Source organism: Pseudophryne corroboree, chromosome 6 (genome assembly GCF_028390025.1).
Source record: "Pseudophryne corroboree isolate aPseCor3 chromosome 6, aPseCor3.hap2, whole genome shotgun sequence".
In the NCBI taxonomy this organism is placed as follows: Eukaryota; Metazoa; Chordata; class Amphibia; order Anura; family Myobatrachidae; genus Pseudophryne; species Pseudophryne corroboree.
Window position 1 is genome coordinate 28265946 of NC_086449.1, and position 22546 is coordinate 28288491.

The 22546-nt window shown below is 47.8% G+C and overlaps 1 protein-coding gene across 1 annotated transcript in view; it reads right to left on the reverse strand.

Annotated features, from left to right (window-relative positions):
* Positions 1 to 12472: 12472 nt before the first annotated feature.
* LOC134935971 (gastrula zinc finger protein XlCGF17.1-like) overlaps positions 12473 to 22546 on the reverse strand; it is a 61108-nt gene continuing 51034 nt past the window's right edge. Inside the window, exon 3 of the mRNA XM_063930833.1 lies at positions 12473 to 14130. The gene's annotated coding sequence lies outside the window, so the exon portion shown is untranslated. The remainder of the gene's footprint in view (positions 14131 to 22546) is intronic.

A 22546-nucleotide genomic window follows, 5' to 3' on the forward strand; every position in this document is an offset into this window, starting at 1 on the left:
GTGCACATGGTTTTGCCCAATTGCTAACAAAAATCCTGCTGCGATCAACTTGGAATTACCCCCAGTGATCAGTGCGAGCGGGCTTAAGAGCACCGCTCTGAAACGCTGACGTGCACGTTTCGCAATTGCTTTGAGGAGGCAAACCCGATTGTCCAATCCTGAGTGCTTTTAACAGAGCAATCCACCTATCCTAATCTCGATCTCCGTCATGTGATTTGCTAATCGTCTCAAGCTGCAAAGAACTACACAGTTCATATAATAACGGTCCCAGTGGAACGCATATTCTATTGTCCCTAAGTCACGTGACAGTTCTAAACCAATCATGGACTGATGCCTGAAGAGCGCTCACACTCATATGTGAGCATCATCCTGATTGCTACTCATTCGTGCTGTTCATACATATTAGGGAATTAATTAGAGTAAAAAATTCCAAAAAAAAATAATTTAAGAATTCAGTCACAATTTAACCTAAATTGATTTTTATGTTTGTTTACATTTAGATTTTATAAAATAATAATAGTCATATATTAATTAATTTATTTCATATCAATTTAAGCCTCTGTACAATTTAACTTAGAGGAGACCTGTTGTGCAGTTCCCCAACTTTTACCTTGGTTATGCACAAAAATATATACATGTATGACGTATACAGATTGATGATCCCGGCCGCTGACAGGGAGCCACCAAATCCGACAGTCGGGTTGACCATTCATTTAATTGCCCTTGTCGGATCCATTCCGACAAATGTATGTTGGAGTGGATTTGACACTTATTGAATATACCCCTTTATCAGGACTGATTTATATAAAACTCTTGTCACATTCAGAAAACAAAAATAGTATCCCTTGAATTCATTATGTAGTGATACAAGTTACCTTACTTATGAAACACATGCTGCATTCAGGCCGTCAGAGTGACTCCTCATGAGAGTAACACATTGTCAATCTCTCTCTACCTGCATGCACAGCACTTTTTAAAACAATAAAAAAAATAATCCCACCTATTGTGCTGCGCTCCGAAGCAGCAAAGACCTTACAGACAATAAGTCACCAAACTTATATAAATATACAGATGCAGAAAAAGTAACGATCTCACTTGCGCTTCGGATTGTCGAACAGATGGTAGTAAGATTTTTCTTTAATTCCAATGAAATCTGTAAACCTAAGAAACAAAGCAATTTGATAGTGTAATATTGCCAAAAATTCTGACCTCCACACGCGAATGTCTGAAGGAAAAGGGTGGAAACCGTTCTGTCCAAGAGGTCAAGATTCCTAGAGTGTTTACTTGAGCAAGGTTGGTGCCAAGCACATAAAGGTTTCTTTATAACTTCATTCTCCACCCACAGATAGTGGGATTGACGAATATCGTCCAATTCATGTACATGTAATATAAGAGAAACTCAACGGTAGTAAAGAAATGTCAAAACTATTTATGAAAACATAAGATATAGGTAGCTGTACCATACAGATGGAAAAAATAAGAATTTACTTACCGATAATTCTATTTCTCGTAGTCCGTAGTGGATGCTGGGAACTCCGTAAGGACCATGGGGAATAGCGGCTCCGCAGGAGACTGGGCACAAAAGTAAAGCTTTAGGACTACCTGGTGTGCACTGGCTCCTCCCCCTATGACCCTCCTCCAAGCCTCAGTTAGGATACTGTGCCCGGACGAGCGTACACAAGAAGGAAGGATTTTGAATCCCGGGTAAGACTCATACCAGCCACACCAATCACACCGTACAACTTGCGATATGAAACCCAGTTAACAGCATGATAACAGAGGAGCCTCTGGATAGATGGCTCACAACAACAATAACCCGATTTAGTTAACAATAACTATGTACAAGTATTGCAGACAACCCGCACTTGGGATGGGCGCCCAGCATCCACTACGGACTACGAGAAATAGAATTATCGGTAAGTAAATTCTTATTTTCTCTGACGTCCTAGTGGATGCTGGGAACTCCGTAAGGACCATGGGGATTATACCAAAGCTCCCAAACGGGCGGGAGAGTGCGGATGACTCTGCAGCACCGAATGAGAGAACTCCAGGTCCTCCTCAGCCAGGGTATCAAATTTGTAGAATTTAGCAAACGTGTTTGCCCCTGACCAAGTAGCTACTCGGCAAAGTTGCAAAGCCGAGACCCCTCGGGCAGCCGCCCAAGATGAGCCCACCTTCCTTGTGGAATGGGCTTTTACAGATTTTGGCTGTGGCAGGCCTGCCACAGAATGTGCAAGCTGAATTGTACTACAAATCCAACGAGCAATAGTCTGCTTAGAAGCAGGAGCACCCAGTTTATTGGGTGCATACAGGATAAACAGCGAGTCAGATTTTCTGACTCCAGCCGTCCTGGAAACATACATTTTCAGGGCCCTGACTACGTCCAGCAACTTGGAGTCCTCCAAGTCCCTAGTAGCCGAAGGTACCACAATAGGCTGGTTCAGGTGAAACGCTGAAACCACCTTAGGGAGAAATTGAGGACGAGTCCTCAATTCTGCCCTGTCCGTATGGAAAATCAGGTAAGGGCTTTTATAGGATAAAGCCGCCAATTCTGACACACGCCTGGCCGAAGCCAGGGCCAACAGCATTACCACTTTCCATGTGAGATATTTTAAGTCCACAGTGGTGAGTGGTTCAAACCAATGTGATTTTAGGAACCCCAAAACTACATTGAGATCCCAAGGTGCCACTGGAGGCACAAAAGGAGGCTGTATATGCAGCACCCCCTTGACAAACGTCTGAACTTCAGGAACTGAAGCCAGTTCTTTCTGGAAGAAAATCGACAGGGCCGAAATTTGAACCTTAATGGACCCCAATTTTAGGCCCATAGACACTCCTGTTTGCAGGAAATGTAGGAAACGACCCAGTTGAAATTCCTCCGTAGGTGCCTTCCTGGCCTCGCACCACGCAACATATTTCCGCCAAATGCGGTGATAATGTTTAACGGTTACATCCTTCCTAGCTTTGATCAAGGTAGGGATGACTTCCTCCGGAATGCCTTTTCCCTTCAGGATCCGGCGTTCAACCGCCATGCCGTCAAACGCAGCCGCGGTAAGTCTTGGAACAGACAGGGTCCTTGCTGGAGCAGGTCCCTTCTTAGAGGTAGAGGCCATGGGTCCTCTGTGAGCATCTCTTGAAGTTCCGGGTACCAAGTCCTTCTTGGCCAATCCGGAGCCACGAGTATAGTTCTCACTCCTCTCCGTCTTATAATTCTCAGTACCTTGGGTATGAGAGGCAGAGGAGGGAACACATACACTGACTGGTACACCCACGGTGTTACCAGAGCGTCCACAGCTATTGCCTGAGGGTCCCTTGACCTGGCGCAATACCTGTCCAGTTTTTTGTTGAGGCGGGACGCCATCATGTCCACCTTTGGTTTTTCCCAGCGGTTTACAATCATGTGGAAGACTTCTGGATGAAGTCCCCACTCTCCCGGGTGGAGGTATTGCCTGCTGAGGAAGTCTGCTTCCCAGTTGTCCACTCCCGGAATGAACACTGCTGACAGTGCTATCACATGATTTTCCGCCCAGCGAAGAATCCTTGCAGCTTCTGCCATTGCCCTCCTGCTTCTTGTGCCGCCCTGTCTGTTTACGTGGGCGACTGCCGTGATGTTGTCCGACTGGATCAGTACCGGCTGACCTTGAAGCAGAGGCCTTGCTTGGCTTAGAGCATTGTAAATGGCCCTTAACTCCAGTATATTTATGTGGAGTGATGTCTCCAGGCTTGACCACAAGCCCTGGAAATTTCTTCCCTGTGTGACTGCTCCCCAGCCTCGCAGGCTGGCATCTGTGGTCACCAGGATCCAGTCCTGAATGCCGAATCTGCGGCCCTCTAGAAGATGAGCACTCTGCAACCACCACAGGAGAGACACCCTTGTCCTTGGGGACAGAGTTATTCGCTGATGCATCTGAAGATGCGATCCGGACCATTTGTCCAGCAGGTCCCACTGGAATGTTCTTGCGTGGAATCTGCCGAATGGGATTGCTTCGTAGGAAGCCACCATTTTTTCCAGGACCAATGTGCATTGATGCACTGAGACTTGGCCTGGTTTTAGGAGGTTTCTGACTAGCTCGGATAACTCCACTGCTTTTTCCTCCGGGAGAAACACCTTTTTCTGGACTGTGTCCAGGATCATCCCTAGGAATAGAAGACGTGTCGTCGGGATCAGCTGCGATTTTGGAAAATTTAGAATCCAACCGTGCTGCCGCAGCACTACTTGCGATAGTGCTAAGCCGACTACCAACTGTTCCCTGGATCTCGCCCTTATCAGGAGATCGTCCAAGTAAGGGATAATTAAAACTCCATTCCTTCGGAGGAGTATCATCATTTCGGCCATTACTTTGGTAAAGACTCGGGGTGCCGTGGACAATCCAAACGGCAGCGTCTGAAACTGATAGTGGCAGTTCTGTACCACAAACCTGAGGTACCCTTGATGAGAAGGGTAAATTGGGACATGGAGGTAAGCATCCTTGATGTCCAGAGACACCATATAATCCCCTTCTTCCAGGTTCGCGATCACTGCTCTGAGTGACTCCATCTTGAATTTGAACCTCTGTATGTAAGTGTTCAAAGATTTTAGATTTAAAATAGGTCTCACCGAGCCGTCCGGCTTCGGTACCACAAACAGCGTGGAATAATACCCCTTTCCCTGTTGCAGGAGGGGTACCTTGATTATCACCTGCTGAGAATACAGCTTGTGAATGGCTTCCAATACCGCCTCCCTGTCGGAGGGAGACGTTGGTAAAGCAGACTTTAGGAAACGGCGAGGGGGAGACGTCTCGAATTCCAATTTGTACCCCTTAGATACCACCTGAAGGATCCAGGGGTCCACTTGAGAGTGAGCCCACTGCGCGCTGAAATTCTTGAGACGGGCCCCCACCGTGCCTGAGTCCGCTTGTAAAGCCCCAGCGTCATGCTGAGGACTTGGCAGAAGCGGGAGAGGGCTTCTGTTCCTGGGAACTGGCTGTCTGCTGCAGCCTTTTTCCTCTTCCTCTGCCACGGGGCAGAAATGAGGAGCCTTTTGCCCGCTTGCCCTTATGGGGACGAAAGGACTGCGCCTGATAATACGGCGTCTTCTTATGTTGAGAGGCTACCAGGGGTAAAAATGTGGATTTCCCAGCAGTTGCCGTGGCCACCAGGTCTGATAGACCTACCCCAAATAACTCCTCCCCTTTATAAGGCAATACTTCCATATGCCTTTTGGAATCCGCATCACCTGACCACTGCCGCGTCCATAACCCTCTTCTGGCAGAAATGGACAGCGCACTTACTCTTGATGCCAGTCGGCAAATATCCCTCTGTGCATCCCGCATATATAAAAATGCATCTTTTAAATGCTCTATAGTCAGTAATATACTGTCCCTATCCAGGGTATCAATATTTTCAGTCAGGGAATCCGACCAAGCCACCCCAGCACTGCACATCCAGGCTGAGGCGATTGCTGGTCGCAGTATAATATATGTGGTGTATTTTCGCCAGCCAAGGTGTTTTTATTGCTGCTCAGGGCGCCCCCCCCTAGTGCCCTGCACTCTCAGTGACCGGAGTGTGAAGTGTGTATGAGGAGCAATGGCGCACAGCTGCAGTGCTGTGCGCTACCTTGTTGAAGACTGATGTCTTCTGCCGCCGATTTTCCGGACCTCTTCTTGCTTCTGGCTCTGTAAGGGGGCCGGCGGCGCGGCTCTGGGACCGGACTCCGAGGCTGGGCCTGCGTTCGATCCCTCTGGAGCTAATGGTGTCCAGTAGCCTAAGAAGCCCAAGCTGGCTGCAAGCAGGCAGGTTCGCTTCTTCTCCCCTTAGTCCCTCGATGCAGTGAGCCTGTTGCCAGCAGGTCTCACTGAAAATAAAAAACCTAAAACTAAACTTTTGCTAAGAAGCTCAGGAGAGCTCCTAGATTGTACCCTGCTCAGTCGGGCACAAAAATCTAACTGAGGCTTGGAGGAGGGTCATAGGGGGAGGAGCCAGTGCACACCGGGTAGTCCTAAAGCTTTCTTTTTGTGCCCAGTCTCCTGCGGAGCCGCTATTCCCCATGGTCCTTACGGAGTTCCCAGCATCCACTAGGACGTCAGAGAAATTACAGTCACTGAAAATGAAACCTGGATATTAGACCTATGCATACGGACCACCTTACCCCAAACATAAATAAGACACGCCTTAATATGGATTTCCGTGTCTTTCAAGATGACTGTCTATATGAATAGACATTTTCATAGTTACCATAGTACAGAGTCTTTGTACTGCCGATGTTACTTCATAGCAAGTCACTGTGGTCATTTGGCATGGTTTCATGCCAAAAACTGTCCTGAAAATTGGTTTATCAGTCCAACCACAACAGGTCCTTGCTCTAAACTGAGAGCAAAGACCAGTTGTGGACAAAATTACAAGAGAGTTTTGGTTTGTAAGAGTCCAAATGGGAATGTCCCTAAAGAGCTGGAACCGCGGCAAATAACCAAAGTGAGTCACTATGAGGGAACCTCAGCGGTACAAAGACTGTGTACTATGGTGTTCAGTCCAACAGTGAAACAGCATGCTCATATAGACACTCATCTTAAAAGACGCTGCAGTGTATTGAAATGCGTAGAAAGGAGTGTCTTATGTATATTTGGGGTACAGCTGTCCGTATGCAAATGTCTATTGAAGTAGAATACCCGGGTTCAATCTTCAGTGACATATATATGGTAGAGCTACCTATACCCTGTTTTTATTGATACATTTTGTCTCTTGAAATCTTTTTACTACAGTTGATTCTCTTATTATATTACATGTACATAAGATGGACGATATTCATCAATCCTATTATCTCTGGGTACAGAAAGTAGTTATAAAAAAACCTTTATGTGCTTAGCACCAACTGTGCTCAAGTAAGCATACATGTAAGAGTCTGCACAAAGGCGGTAATTCCAAGTTGATAGCAGCAGGATTTTTTGTTAGCAATTGGACAAAACCATGTGCACTGCAGGGGAGGCAGATATAACATGTGCAGAAAGAGTTAGATTTGGGTGGGTTATTTTATTTCTGTGCAGGGTAAATACTGGCTGCTTTATTTTTACATTGCAAAATAGATTGCAGATTGAACACACCCCACCCAAATCTAACTCTCTCTGCACATGTTATATCTGCCTCCCCTGCAGTGCACATGGTTTTGCCCAATTGCTAACAAAAATCCTGCTGCGATCAACTTGGAATTACCCCCAATGTGAATTATCCACCAGGCTTTAGGTGCTTAGAACAGAATCCGGGAATCTTGACCTCTTGGACGAGACAGTTTCCACCCTTTTCCTTCAGACATTCATCCAGAGTTCTCTCTTACATCCTAGGGGATACTGGGAATCCATTTAGTACCATGGGTATAGACGGGTTTATTAGGGTCTATAGGCACAATAGAAGTGTGAATACGTGTGATAGCTCCTCCCTCTATGCCCCACCCGCCAGACCCAGTTTAGAAAATGTGCTCGTAGGAGGCGGTCACGTTTCTGGAAGCTCCTGAAGAGTTTTCTGCATTTATTTTTAAAGTTTTCAGGCAAGACTGGATGGCACCAGTCTGCCCGTTTCGTGAAACTTGGGGAAGTGCCCCTTCCAAAGGGTTAATGGTCCCCTTCCCCACTGACAGGGCACTAGCTCCTGAGGGAACTATTCGCAAGCCCCACCACGGCGAGAGTACATTCCCACAGCACGCCACCAGCTCTAACAGCCAGAAGAATGAAGAGCGGTGATTACTAAGCCGGTGTACCAACCTGTGGGTTACCGGCTATTATGGAGGCATGAGGTACGCAGACACACGGCTTCTACATGGGGCGGCTGGGTCTCCAGACTTAGTACACGGTGCAGACGCATGGCTCCTAACGGGACAAACGGAGTCTCAGTACACTTTATGTGTACACAGTACCCAGACTGGCATTACAGACTTATAAGGGGGCTGACTCCATTTTAGGCACAAAAATCAACCTCAGCCAGTATTAAAAAAAAGAGCGGGAACACAACACGCCATTGCAGGGGCGGGGCTTCACTGAGCAGATCCAGCAGCTCACAGGCGCCATTATACACACTGCATCATCACTGACTGCAGGGATACGCAGCTCCTCCGGAAAGCCTCCAGTTTATCTCTGCGGTACCAGGGGGTGATAGCAGAGAGGGAGCGTTATATAGTGTACCAAGTCCCCAATTAGGGTACTTAGTCTGCGACCCAGCTACATCTGTGTCTCTCCTGAAGGGCTCTTTGTGGGTTAATTGTGCTGATAACTATTTCCTGTGTGTATGCCATTCTGCTGCAGGGATGTCAGAAAGCAAGGCATGTGTTACATGTAAAACACAGCGTTTCTCTTCTCCTGGGGGGTTCACTAGTGTGTACTCAGTGTAGTGTCCCTTCTCAGACAAAGGAAGCAGAGCCAGTGTGGCTGGACTCCATGTGGGGGATGATTTCCACCATCTCTACTAAATTATCTTGAAATGAGAGACGCAATACTTAAGAAAGTCTATGACAGTTTATGCAAAAGAACTCGGACCAGCGTCTCAGTCCTCTGACGTTTGTTCTCAAAAACATACTTTAGCACAGATCCTGCATTCTGACTCTGATCAAGAAGGGTCAGAAATGGAGGAAGGTGAGGTGGACATGGCGGTAGGGGAGGATACTCTGTTGCAGGGAGTTGAAGCGCTCATAAAAGCTATCAGGAAAGTCCTCAATATTCCTGATAAGGTGACAGGTGTGTGAGGAATCTTACTTTAATGTAAAGAAAAAATCCTCAGCCCATTTACCTGTGTCAAAAGAACTAAATACCCTGGGGCAGATGTATTAACCTGGAGATGGCATAAGGAAGTGATAAACCAGTGATATGTGCAAGGTGATAAAGGTACCAGCCAATCAGCTCCAATATGTAAATTAACAGTTAGGAGCCGATTGGCTGGTGCCTTTATCACCTTGCACATATCACTGGTTTATCACTTCCTTATGCCTTCTCCAGGTTAATACATCTGCCCCCGTTTGAACGACCGTGGGTTAATCGAGAAAAAAAGTTCCAGATCCCTAAGCAGTTACTGTCAACTTTCCCCTTTCCCCCTGAGGATAGGAAAAAAATGGGAAAATCCACCGATTGTAGATACATCAGTCTCGAGGCTCTCATGTAAAATTGTTTTACCTGTTCCTGGTGAAGACTCCCTAAAGAACACAGCTGATCGTAAGATTGAATATGGATATCTGGTTTTCACCTGACTGCGCTCATCCCCTACAGTTTGAGTACTCGTGAAATGATGCAAATTGATACTTATATAAAGGTGTGTTTTACTTTCACATGTATCAAATATGACACTCAATATAATGAAACAGTACAGATAAATATTGTTGAACAAGAAAAAGGTGGTCCCGCCCACAAGCCATTTTAACACCCACCACTATCAGAACACTGCAAAGACTCCCAGAGGAAGACCGATCCGGTTGAAACGCGTTGGAGGAGACGACTAAGAGACATCAAACCATTGGAGGACAGGAGAGTGCTGTGAGACCCTCGGCTCTACGGCGCAGACATCGGTAAGCAGTACAGACGGACGGGCAGCAGGAGGACCACACAGGTGAGTACTCCGTTGTGGGGAGGTGCAACACTGCCACAGGCTCTGTTTAGATCCTGCGGCTGAGCTCCCCCCCACGCGAACACGACCAACCCAGCGAGCGGCGCAGGCACACGGGGAGATCCCTAACAGGACGAACCGGAGAGCGGGTGCGCGAGCTGAGGGACGAGTCTGTCCGGAGCTGCCAGGAGGTTCCCGCTGCCCCCCGCACCTGTACATCTTACAAGTACGGCCGCAACGATAGTGCACGAATACCTGACTTCCACACGCAGAGGTACGGGACGCCGTCCTCTGCAACTATATGAATCTAATTACTAAAGACAGATTTTTAAAGCCTAAACAGTCCGGTCAGGACTAGAGACATTTCCACTGGAAAATCTATATTTGACTTTTAAAGCAACACAGCCAGATTTAATCTTTAAATATATATATTTTTTCCAGCCCATTGGCCTTTGTGTCAGAACACACACGCCAAGAACCTAAAGGATTTAATCACCAATTTGAGTGATTAAAGGACTGAGTTAAACAGATGCTCCCCGTGGAGCACACATTGTGATTACCACCTTTTTCTTGTTCAACAATATTTATCTGCACTGTTTCATTATATTGAGTGTCATATTTGATACATGTGAAAGTAAAACACACCTTTATATAAGTATCTATTTGCATCATTTCACGAGTACTCAAACTGTAGGGGATGAGCGCAGTCAGGTGAAAACCAGATATCCATATTGAACCAAAGGGCAAGGACACCCTTTTGACTAGCAGCACATCCCATACAGTAAAACCACCCCAGTGCGCAGATTACCTCCCTTTTTGTTAGATCGTAAGATTGAGACTACCCTCAAATCTTTGTATACAGCTGCAGCGTTGGCTCAGAGACCTACTATAGCATGTGGATGGATTACAAGAGCCACTGCAAAGTGGTCTAGTAATATTAAAGAGGGTTTTGACACCTTACCTCAAGGTGAAATTATTTTACTTCTGCGTCACATACAAGATTCTGTGAACCTGATGGTTGAAGCCATAAAAGGAGATAGGTTTGCTAAATGCACGCAAGACAGCTATGGCAGTGTCCGCAAGCAGAGTTATGGTTACGTCAGTGGACTGCCACCGCGGACTCCAGGAAAAGTGTGAAAGGCCTTATTTGGCGAGGAACTGGTAAGTGAATTTTAAAAGCTACTGTGGGTAAATCGACCTATCTGCCTTCTGCAGCTCCACCTGCTAGGAAGACCTACTCAGGACCCAACTCACAGTCCTTTCAGACTGCGAAGTTTTGGGGCAGAGCCAGAGGTTCCTCTACCGCCGCAGGAGGAAACTCACGCAAGCCAACATCTGTTGGTTCTCAGGAATAGAGGTCCAGCTCTGTTGCTTCAAAGCCTTCCGCATGACAGGAGGCCCACATGCCTGGAAGAAAGGCAGGTGGGAGACCGGCTAAAATTCTTCAGTCATGCCTGGGCGAGGTCTTGCCAGAACCCCTGGGTCCTAGACCTTATTTCCCAGGGCTACAGGTTGAAGTTCCAGGATATCCCACCTCAGATTCTTCAAATCAGGCTTCACAGTAAGCAAGATTAACCATACAAGAAGCTATTCAAAAACTGTTACTGATTCAGGTCATTGTTCCAGCTCATCTACAAAACAGGGGATACTATTCCATATTGTTTGTAGTTCCGAAACCGGACAGTTCGGTCAGACCGATTCTGAATCTCACATTATTGAATACTTACGGGTATTCAAGTTCAAAATGGAGTCTCTGTGAGTGGTGATCTCAGGTCTGGAAGAGGGGGGAGTTCCTTGTGTCTCTGGATATCAAGGATCTGTACCTTCACATTCCGATCTGGCCGCCTCATCAGGCTTACCTGCGGTTTGCACTGCAGAACTGTCACTACCAGTTTCAGATCCTGCCATTTGGTCTCTCCACGGCCATCACCGAGGGTGTTCACCAAAGTGATGGCAGAGAGAACATTATTCCTTACCTGGACGATCTTCTGATAAAGGCTGCATCCAGGGACCAGTTGTTGGAGAATATTGGTCTCACAACCAGATTGCTCTTGGATCATGGGTTAGCGTTTAGCCTTCTTTCGCGGGCACTATGCCCTGCCCATTTTCTCAGTGACAGAATGCACCCGTTTGTGTCCGCCCTGCCGATTACCAAAGGACTGCCTTACCGCCGCACCGGGCGCACTGTCACTCCTCCCCGCCGCTGCCTTAGGCTTGTCACACTGATGCGCTGGCTGAAGGCAATACTGTAGGCTGCTGGGGAACTGGCGAGATGAGGACGTTGGGGAGAATCAGTGTGGCGACCATTTTCATCCAGCCCTGCAGTGTGAGAGGGGCGGACCAGCACGATCATTCCCTCAGCATCAAGCCCCAGTAAGTTTAACTGGCACAAAAAAAAGCAGAGAGCAGCTCTGTACCGCATTGAATTTCGACGGGGAAGGAATAGGTACTAATTACCTGGGCTTCTGAAAGGGGCCTGGGTCTGCTGCCCCTGTCCTCAGGAACAGTGGGTCCAGGTCAGGGTGTCTCCTCTGACTGTGCCGGAGGGATGGTGAGCATTCATACTGATCACCTAAACTATATAAAACCTAATGAGACACTTCAGAAATAATCTTGCAGCACATGTAGCTATATAAACCCCTATTGAGACACTTAAGATATGATGTACTGCCAGATTATTTCTGATGTTTAAATGTGCTGTCAGATTGAAGTGAAGGTGTCCCAGGATGGTTTATAAGATACAACGTGCTGCCAGTTTATTTAGTTTGAGAACCACTGGCTTAATCATTAAGGACTACATTGGTGATGAATAGACCATAATCACTTTTGAATGCAAGTCTTCACTTTCAAATACTTGTCAGCATGTAAAAGGTAAACATTAAATAGAAAATGGGAGAAACAAATAAGCATCCAGGAGTCTCTGTACACATTTTATTAGGTATTAAGACACCTGCATACATATTGCAGTATGTACATCATTTTATCCTTCTAGATTAAAATGTGCCCTCGCTAAGGTCAGCACCCTGCCCTAAAAAAATCCTAGAGTGAACACTATGGATTCTAAACCTGCCAAAATCTCACCTAGAACCAAAGCAGAAGCTTAATTTTCTGGGAATAGTCCTGGACAGAGTCTCAGAAAGTGTTCCCTTGGAAAAGGCAACGGTAATCCAGTCGATGGTGTGGGCCATCTTGAAGCCAACCCGAATCTCAGTAGATCCATCTTCTGGGGAAAATGGTGTCCTCTTACGAGGCAATTCAGTACGGAAGGTTTCATGCTAGGCCCTTCCAGCTGGATCTGTTGGACAAATGGTCTGAATCGCATCTACACATGCATCAGAGGAATTGTCAGTCGCCGAAGGCCAGGATTTCCCTCCTGTGGTGGTTACAAACGTCTCACCTAGTGAAGGGGTCGACAGTTCGGGATTCAAAATTGGATTCAGTTAACCACTAACGCAAGCCTCAGAGGTTGGGGAGCAGTCACCCAGGGTGTACAATTCCAAGGAAAATGGTCAAGTCGGGAAGCCACACTTCCCATAAACATCCTGGAGTTCAGGGCAATCTACAATGCCCTTCTGCAGGCCTCTTTTCTTCAGAATCAGGTCATTCAAGTTCAGTCGGACAATGTGACAGCGGTGACGTACATAAACCAGTAAGGCGGTACGAAAAGCAGACCTGCAATGTCAGAGCTGTCAAGAATTATCCTCTGGGTGGAAAAACACAGTGGTGTTGTCGGCAATCTTCATTCCAGGAGTAGACAACTGGGAAGATTTCCTCAGCAGAAACGACCTGCTCCCGGGAGAATAGGGCCTCCACACGGAGGTGTACCAGCGCCTGACATGTCGGTGGGGTTGTCCACAAACCAACATGGCCTTTCATCTCAACAAGAAGCTCAAGCTATACTGTTCCAGGTTGAGGGACCCACAGGCTGTAGCGGTCGACGCCCTCACAACTCCTTGGGTATACTTGTTTCCTCTGATTCCTCTGATCCCAAGGGTTCTCAAAAGAATAAGAAGGGTAACAGTTCATGCAATCCTGATTGCTCCGTACTGTCCGAGAAGGGCCTGGTATGCGGACCTTCTAGAGATGACAAGCGAAGATCTGTGGCCTTAGCCTCTTCGAGAGGATCTTCTGCAACAGGGCCCGCTTGTCTATCAAGACTTACCACGGCTATGTTTCACGGCATAGAAGTTGAGAAGCTGATTATAGCCCAGAAAGAGATTCCCAACAAGGTCATCCCGACTATGATCCAAGACAGGAAGGGGGTAACATTGAAACATTACCATCGTATCTGGAAGATGTGTGTCTCGGTGTGAAAGCAGACGATATTCTAAGGTGGAATTTCATCTGGAACGTTTCCTGCAGATAGGTGTGGATGTAGGCCTAAGCCTAGACTCCTTAAAGGTTCAGAATTCGGCCTTGACGATTTTCTTTCAGAAACAATTGGCTTCTTTACCGGAAGTACAGATGTTCTTGAAAGGCGTCCTTCATATCCAACCTCCCTTTGTGCCTCCCACAGCACCTTGGGATCTCCAGTTGGTTCTGCGGTTCCTCTAATCGGACTTGTTTGAACAGATACTGGAAGTGGAAGAAAAAATAAGATTTTACTTACCGGTAAATCTATTTCTCGTAGTCCGTAGTGGATGCTGGGGACTCCGTAAGGACCATGGGGAACAGATGGGCTCCGCAGGAGACATAGGCACTTTAAGAAAGAATTTAGGTTCTGGTGTGCACTGGCTCCACCCTCTATGCCCCTCCTCCAGACCTCAGTTAGAGAAACTGTGCCCAGAAGAGCTGACAGTACAAGGAAAGGATTTTGGTAATCCAGGGCAAGATTCATACCAGCCACACCAATCACACTGTATAACATGTGATAACAACCAGTTAACAGTATGACAAATAACAGAGCATCAGGTTAAAACCCCGATGCAACCATAACTTAACCCTTATTTAAGCAATAACTATATACAAGTATTTCAGAAGAAGTCCACACTTGGGATGGGCGCCCAGCATCCACTACGGACTACAAGAAATAATTTACCGGTAAGTAAAATCCTATTTTCTCTAACGTCCTAGTGGATGCTGGGGACTCCGTAAGGACCGTGGGGATTATACCAAAGCTCCCAAACGGGCGGGAGAGTGCGGATGACTCTGCAGCACCGATTGAGCAAACAAGAGGTCCTCCTCCGCCAGGGTATCAAACTTGGAGAACTTTGCAAAAGTGTTTGAACCTGACCAAGTAGCCGCTCGGCAAAGTTGTAATGCCGAGACCCCTCGGGCAGCCGCCCAAGAAGAGCCCACCTTCCTAGTGGAATGGGCCTTAACTGATTTTGGCAGCGGCAATCCAGCCGCCGAATGAGCCTGCTGAATCGTGTTACAGATCCAGCGAGCAATAATTTGCTTTGAGGCAGGAGCACCAAGCTTGTTGGATGCATACAGGATAAACAACGACTCTGTTTTCCTGACCCTTGCCGTTCTGGCTACATAAACCTTTAAAGCCCTGACCACATCAAGCAACTCGGAATCCTCCAAGTCACGAGTAGCCACTGGCACGACAATACGTTGATTCATATGAAAAGATGAAACCACTTTTGGCAGAAATTGTGGACGGAATTCCTCCGTAGGAGCTGTCACGATCCGGGTATCTGGACGCCATTACTTACCCTTCAGATGCCTCCTAAGGCTGGCTCAGCGTTCCAGGACCGGATCCCGCTGTTCCTGAGTTTCCACATGCAGAATGTCAGAGTGGTGATTTCATCAGCCGCGGCCTCCGCTGTGCCCGCGTGGTTAAATGTGCGCTTGTCAGTCTGGCGTCTCCTGTCTCCTGTGGCCGGCGTCGCCATTACTGTTTCAATTCTCACATGGATTACAAACCAAACTTCCCTCCAAGTGTCTGCATGGGCGCAGCCATCTTGGATTTTGTCATCTGATCATTTCCACCAATCTGCTGTCTGTATTGTTGATTTGCATAATTGCCTAGCCAACCCCTTCCTTGCTGCAGGTATAAGTAAGCTGTGCCTGAGCAAGGAAGGCGTCAGTGCTTTGGTTGTCTAACCTAGTTCCAGTTTGTCTCTCTCCTGTGGTTGTCTTCCAGGTTCCAGCTCCTGTCTCCAGACTTCTGCTATAGAGACCCGCACCAGCATTCCATCTGCGGTGTAGCCTGACTCTCCGATCCATTCTGGACTCACCTGTTTCCAGTTACAACAATCACCTGCTTCCAGCCCAGCTTCCAGCAGTGTACAGCTTCTCTTAAAGGGCCGGTGTCCTTTCTGCAGTTTACCACTCTCCACCGGTATTATTATTTCACCGCTCTCAAACTCCAAACTTCATTATCAATCACCTGCTTCCAGCCCAGCTTCCAGCAGTGTACAGCTTCTCTTAAAGGGCCGGTGTCCTTTCTGCAGTTTACCACTCTCCACCGGTATTATTATTTCACCGCTCTCAAACTCCAAACTTCATTATTATTTCATCGCTCTCAAGTTCGTTTATTATTTAACTGGTTCCAGCCAGTATCCACTCCGTACCAACAACAGTCTGGTTCCAGCCAGTATCCACAGCAGCCGTTTTATCTTCAGCAGCCCAGCCTTTCCTGGAACACCAGCTGGTACGATCCTGGGTTCTCTCCATTGCTACAGTCAGGCCTGGTAAGGACTTTCCAACTAGAAGATTATAAGAACTGTCTCACACTACCAGTGCCTGTGGCCCTTGCCACCCTGTAGTACCCAGGAATTGTATTTATCCTCTGTTGACTTTTATGTTTCCTTTACTGCTGCTGTGTTACGGAGTTTGTCATAATAAACATCATTGACTTTTATCCTGGTTGTCGTGGTCACGCCTTCGGGCAGTTATTCTACATGTTACTTACATGTCTAGGGGTCTGATACAACCTCCCAGGTTCCGTTACATCTCAGCCCCTACAACTGAGGCTGCCTTCCGTCAGCTCAGGCCCTCAGTTGTGACAGTAAGCACTGACCTAATGAATCCAGCCGGAGACCAGGATCAAGCGACCAGGCCGATGCAAGAACTGGCAGCCCGACTTGAACATCAGGAGGCTGCACAGGGCCACATCATCCGCTGTCTCCAGGATCTCTCTACACGGCTGGATGGGATTCAAACGACCCTCCGTGGACCTGGCACGTCCGGTGCGTCCACTACAGTGACACCAGCTGTAACCCCACCCACCTTACCCATTTCCAGTCCACATCTTCATCTTCCAACGCCAGCAAAATTTGATGGATCTCCAAGGTTCTGCAGGGGATTTCTCAATCAATGTGAAATCCACTTTGAGCTTCTACCTGGCAATTTCTTCAGTGACCGTACCAAAATTGCCTATATCATCTCCCTTCTCAGTGGCTCAGCCCTTGACTGGGCATCACCTTTATGGGAGAAGTCTGATCCCCTGCTATCCTCCTATACTGACTTTGTAGCTACATTCAGGCGCATCTTCGACGAGCCAGGCCGGATAACATCTGCTTCATCTGAGATTCTCCGTTTACGCCAGGGAACACGTACTGTGGGACAGTATCTTATACAGTTTAAAATCCTGGCATCCGAACTGGCATGGAACGACGAGGCCCTGTATGCTGCATTCTGGCATGGCTTATCAGAACGCATCAAGGATGAGTTAGCTACCAGAGACTTGCCCTCTAAGTTGGATGAGCTAATTTCTCTTTGCACGAAGGTTGATCTACGTTTCAGAGAGAGAGCAACCGAGCGAGGAAGATCATCTACTCCTAAATCTTCTGCTCCTCCTCCTCGTCAACCATCTCCATCCAAGGATGAGCCTATGCAAATTAGTCGTTCCCGTCTATCTCCCGCTGAGCGCCGAAGACGTCTCTCTGAGTCTCTCTGTCTCTACTGTGCAGCTCCGTCGCACACTATCAATGCCTGTCCCAAACGTCCGGGAAACTCCAGATCCTAGCTCGCCAAGGAGAGGGCCGGCTAGGAGTAATGATCTCCTCTCCATCTCCTCATGACTGTAACCTCCCAGTGTCGCTCCAAATTGCTCAACGTTACAGGAACGTCATTGCCCTCCTTGATTCCGGAGCAGCTGGGAATTTCATAACCGAAGCTTATGTTAAACGGTGGTCCCTACCCACCGAGAGACTGTCCTCGTCCATCTCTTTGACTGCCGTGGATGGCAGCAAGATTTTTGACGCAGTCATTTCCTTAAGGACTCTTCCAGTTCGTCTGAGAGTGGGAGTTCTTCATTCTGAGTATATTTCTTTTTTAGTGATTCCAAGAGCCACACATCCAGTGGTTTTAGGCCTTCCATGGCTCCGTCTCCACAACCCATCAATTGACTGGACGACTACGCAAATACTGGCATGGGGTCCCTCCTGTGCTGAGACTTGTTTAGCCAAAGTTCTTCCTGTTTGTTCTTCCTTCCCCAGGTCATCTGATGTTCCGCCTCCTCCATATCAAGACTTCACGGACGTGTTCAGTAAAGCCTCTGCTGATATCCTTCCTCCTCATAGAGAATGGGACTGCCCAATCGACCTCATTCCAGGGAAGGTTCCACCGCGAGGCCGAACTTATCCGTTGTCTCTGCCTGAGACACACTCCATGGAAGAGTACATCAAAGAGAACCTGGCGAAGGGTTTCATCCGACCATCTTCTTCTCCAGCCGGCGCAGGCTTCTTCTTCGTTAAGAAGAAAGACGGTGGTCTGCGTCCGTGCATCGACTACAGAGGTCTGAACGACATTACCGTCAAGAACCGATACCCTTTACCCCTGATTACCGAGCTCTTTGATAGAGTTAGTGGTGCAACCATTTTCACAAAGCTGGACTTGAGGGGTGCCTACAATCTCATCCGAATCCGTGAGGGTGACGAGTGGAAGACCGTCTTTAACACCCGTGACGGACATTATGAGTACCTCGTCATGCCCTTCGGATTGAGCAACGCTCCAGCAGTCTTCCAGCACTTCGTGAATGAGATTTTCAGGGACATCTTGTACCGCCATGTCGTGGTTTATCTAGACGACATCCTCATCTTTGCTAATAATCTCGAAGATCATCGTTTCTGGGTAAAAGAGGTTCTTTCCCGTCTCCGTGTCAATCACCTCTATTGTAAATTGGAGAAGTGTGTGTTTGAAGTTAAAACCATTCCGTTTCTAGGTTACATTGTGTCCGGTTCCGGACTAGAGATGGATCCTGAGAAACTCCAAGCAATCCAGAATTGGCCTATACCCTTAAGCCTCAAAGGGGTCCAGAGGTTCTTAGGGTTCGCCAATTATTATAGAAAATTTATACGAGACTTTTCCACCATTGTGGCGCCTATCACTGCATTAACCAAGAAAGGTGCTAATCCGTCCAAGTGGTCCGAGGAAGCTACACAGGCCTTTCACCTTCTGAAGCAACGGTTCATCTCTGCACCAGTTCTGAAACAGCCCGACACCGACTCTCCTTTTATCTTAGAGGTAGATGCCTCCTCCGTTGGAGTAGGAGCAGTGTTATCCCAGAGGGCCAAAGATGGACATCTACATCCTTGCAGTTTCTTCTCCCGGAAGTTCTCCCCAGCTGAGCACAACTATGCCATTGGCGATCAGGAGTTGCTAGCCATCAAGCTCGCTCTGGAGGAGTGGAGATACCTGTTGGAGGGAGCTTCCCACTCAATCACCATACTTACCGACCACAAAAATCTTTTATATCTCAAAGGCGCACAATGTCTGAATCCTCGTCAGGCCAGATGGGCACTTTTCTTCTCTAGGTTTGACTTTAAACTCCAGTTCTGTCCGGGTTCTCAGAATCGTAAGGCCGATGCCCTTTCCCGCTCATGGGAGCAAGAAAATGAGTCCGAGTCTGCAGACAAGCATCCTATTATTAATCCGTTGGCATTCTCCACGGTAGGGATGGACTCTACGCCTCCACCAGGGAAAAGTTTTGTTAAGCCAGTTCTAAGGAAGAAGCTCATGTATTGGGCCCATGCTTCCCGTTTTGCTGGACATACAGGCATTCAGAAAACCCTTGAATTTATTTCTAGGTCCTACTGGTGGCCAACTCTGAAGAAGGACGTTATGGAATTTATTGCCTCCTGCCCAAAGTGTGCCCAACACAAACTCTCCCGCCAGTCGCCTGCGGGGCAACTGGTTCCATTATCTGTTCCCCGTCGACCTTGGACCCATTTGTCGATGGACTTTGTTTCCGATCTACCTATCTGCAACAAGTTTAATACCATCTGGGTGGTAGTTGACCGGTTCACCAAGATGGCACATTTCATCCCTCTCACCGGTCTTCCGTCAGCTTCCAAGTTGGCTCAAGTGTTTATACAAGAGATCTTCCGACTTCACGGTCTTCCTGAAGAGATCATCTCGGATCGTGGAGTACAATTTGTAGCCAAATTTTGGCGAAGTTTGTGTCAAGCCCTCCAAGTCAAGTTAAAGTTTTCCACGGCTTACCATCCTCAGACCAATGGTCAAGCCGAGAGGGTGAATCAGGACTTGGAGGCCTTCCTCCGTATATATGTGTCTTCCTCTCAAGATGACTGGGTTCAACTCCTTCCTTGGGCCGAGTTCAGCCACAACAATCAATACCATTCCTCATCTTCTTCTACACCATTCTTCATTAATTATGGATTCCACCCTAAAGTCCCAGAATTCCAACCGCTTCCCGCAACTTCTGTTCCAGCAGTGGATGTCACCCTGCGTCAGTTTTCAAATAACTGGAGGAACGTCCGCGCAGCCCTGCTTAAAGCCTCATTCAGGTATAAGAAGTTTGCCGATAGGAAGCGTAGAGCGGTTCCTGCTCTCAAGGTGGGTGATCGTGTGTGGCTGTCCACGAAGAATTTGAGGTTGAGAGTTCCCAGCATGAAATTTGCACCTCGCTACATCGGACCCTTCAAGATTGAACAAGTCATCAATCCTGTTGCCTACAGGTTACAGTTACCATCCTTCTTGAAAATACCCAGGACATTTCATGTTTCTTTGTTGAAACCGCTGATCCTGAATCGGTTTCATTCCGCACTTCCTCCAGCTCCCAAAGTTCAGACTCAACGGGGAGTCGAGTACGAGGTGGCCAAGATTTTGGACTCACGTTTCCGTTACGGTCAGTTACAATACCTCATTGACTGGAAGGGCTATGGTCCTGAAGAACGCTCTTGGACCAATGCCTCAGACGTCCATGCTCCTGCCTTGGTCCGAAATTTCCACGCAAAGTTTCCTTTAAAGCCTAAGAAGTGTCCTGGGGCCACTCCTAAAGGGGGGGGTGCTGTCACGATCCGGGTATCTGGACGCCATTACTTACCCTTCAGATGCCTCCTAAGGCTGGCTCAGCGTTCCAGGACCGGATCCCGCTGTTCCTGAGTTTCCACATGCAGAATGTCAGAGTGGTGATTTCATCAGCCGCGGCCTCCGCTGTGCCCGCGTGGTTAAATGTGCGCTTGTCAGTCTGGCGTCTCCTGTCTCCTGTGGCCGGCGTCGCCATTACTGTTTCAATTCTCACATGGATTACAAACCAAACTTCCCTCCAAGTGTCTGCATGGGCGCAGCCATCTTGGATTTTGTCATCTGATCATTTCCACCAATCTGCTGTCTGTATTGTTGATTTGCATAATTGCCTAGCCAACCCCTTCCTTGCTGCAGGTATAAGTAAGCTGTGCCTGAGCAAGGAAGGCGTCAGTGCTTTGGTTGTCTAACCTAGTTCCAGTTTGTCTCTCTCCTGTGGTTGTCTTCCAGGTTCCAGCTCCTGTCTCCAGACTTCTGCTATAGAGACCCGCACCAGCATTCCATCTGCGGTGTAGCCTGACTCTCCGATCCATTCTGGACTCACCTGTTTCCAGTTACAACAATCACCTGCTTCCAGCCCAGCTTCCAGCAGTGTACAGCTTCTCTTAAAGGGCCGGTGTCCTTTCTGCAGTTTACCACTCTCCACCGGTATTATTATTTCACCGCTCTCAAACTCCAAACTTCATTATCAATCACCTGCTTCCAGCCCAGCTTCCAGCAGTGTACAGCTTCTCTTAAAGGGCCGGTGTCCTTTCTGCAGTTTACCACTCTCCACCGGTATTATTATTTCACCGCTCTCAAACTCCAAACTTCATTATTATTTCATCGCTCTCAAGTTCGTTTATTATTTAACTGGTTCCAGCCAGTATCCACTCCGTACCAACAACAGTCTGGTTCCAGCCAGTATCCACAGCAGCCGTTTTATCTTCAGCAGCCCAGCCTTTCCTGGAACACCAGCTGGTACGATCCTGGGTTCTCTCCATTGCTAGTCAGGCCTGGTAAGGACTTTCCAACTAGAAGATTATAAGAACTGTCTCACACTACCAGTGCCTGTGGCCCTTGCCACCCTGTAGTACCCAGGAATTGTATTTATCCTCTGTTGACTTTTATGTTTCCTTTACTGCTGCTGTGTTACGAGTTTGTCATAATAAACATCATTGACTTTTATCCTGGTTGTCGTGGTCACGCCTTCGGGCAGTTATTCTACATGTTACTTACATGTCTAGGGGTCTGATACAACCTCCCAGGTTCCGTTACATCTCAGCCCCTACAACTGAGGCTGCCTTCCGTCAGCTCAGGCCCTCAGTTGTGACAGGAGCATTCCTGGCCTCACACCAAGAAACATATTTTCGCCATATTCGGTGATAATGTTTAACTGTCACGTCTTTCCTAGCCTTTACCAGCGTAGGAATGACCTCATCCGGAATGCCCTTTTCTGCTAGGATCCGGCGTTCAACCGCTATGCCATCAAACGCAGCCGCGGTAAGTCTTGAAACAGACAGGGCCCCTGTTGCAACAGGTCCTGTCTTAGAGGAAGAGGCCATGGGTCCTCTGTGAGCATTTCTTGCACATCTGGATACCAAGTCCTTCGTGGCCAATCTGGAACAATGAGAATTTTCTCACTCCCCTTTTTCTTATTATCCTCAGCACCTTGGGTATGAGAGGAAGAGGAGGAAATACATAGACCGACCGGAACACCCACGGTGTCACCAGGGCGTCCACAGCTACTGCCTGAGGGTCTCTTGACCTGGCGCAATACCTTTGTAGCTTT